This window comes from Chaetura pelagica, unplaced genomic scaffold (genome assembly GCF_000747805.2).
Source record: "Chaetura pelagica isolate M959 unplaced genomic scaffold, ChaPel_1.0 scaffold114, whole genome shotgun sequence".
Lineage (NCBI taxonomy): Eukaryota > Metazoa > Chordata > Aves > Apodiformes > Apodidae > Chaetura > Chaetura pelagica.
The window spans coordinates 10,714-11,771 of NW_009952968.1; the positions used below are offsets into that span (position 1 = coordinate 10,714).

A 1,058-nucleotide genomic window follows, 5' to 3' on the forward strand; every position below is an offset into this window, starting at 1 on the left:
GCAAGTCCTTTTAAGTTCCATTATGCCATCCCCAATGAGCAGCAGGCTTCCCGCAGACCCCGCCCCCTCGGGGCCTGGCCCCGCCCCCCTCCGCGCGGCCCCCTGGGAGCGCCCGCCACCATCTGCGCATGCGCGGGGCGCTGGGTGTGGGGCAGTGGCCGGGCCGGGCCGTGTCCCGGCCCTTCCCGCGGTCCCGATCCCTGTCCTTGCCCCCTGCCCCTACCCCTGCTGCTGTCGCTGTTTCCACCCCTGGCCTGTTACTGCTCCTGCCGCCGTCCTTGCCTGCGTCTTGTTGGGAAAAATCCCATTCCCTGACTGTTGTAAAACATTGGTCTTCGTGGTGTGAAATTGCACCGCGTCTCTTAAGCGGGGTCTGTCTGTGGTTTGCGTTGTCCGCTGCACAGCCGTGGCTCAGCAGGCTTGGCCGCAGGGCTCCAGCTCCTTGCAAGGAGGAGGAGAGCCCCACCCCAAGGGGTGAAGGCTGCCGGGGCTCCCCAGATAAGACCGGCACCTTGTCCTGCTTCCTGGCCTCCCAGATAAGGAGCTGTAGCGAGGCTGGCTGCAGGGACCGCCGGGGGAGAAAGGGAGGACGATGGTGCCCTAGAATTGCAGTGACTTTGCGAAGTGGGCAGGGATGGGCAGGGGCTGGTCAAACCGTGCTGTACCCCAGCGCTGCAAGGGTGTGAAAGCCCCGTGTAAAACCATATTTGAGGTGCCCCAATTTGGCTGGGACGCCCCATAAAGAATGACTTGTAATTTTGGGACACCTGCCCCTGCCTGTACTCCTGTCCCTGCTGCTGGTCCCTTCCCTTCCCCTCTCCCTGCCCACTTCCTTCTCCCGTGCTTGTTCCTACCCTTTCTGCACACCTGCCCATAACCCTGCTCCTGCTCTGCTCCTCTTCCTGCCTGTATCCCTGTCCCTGCTTGTATCCCTGCCCAAATCCCTGCTCCGATCCCCATTTCTGCCCCTGTCGATGTCCCTGCCAGTAGCACTGCCTATATCCCTGTCTCTGCTTGTATCCCTGCTCCTGCCCACATAATTGCTGACGTTCCTGCCC

General features: G+C 62.3%; 1 protein-coding gene across 1 annotated transcript in view; it reads right to left on the reverse strand.

Moving 5' to 3' along the window:
* The window catches only part of IFRD2 (interferon-related developmental regulator 2), a 4,540-nt gene that overhangs the window by 3,042 nt on the left and 440 nt on the right, over positions 1-1,058 (reverse strand). The gene's annotated exons all lie outside the window — the stretch shown is intronic.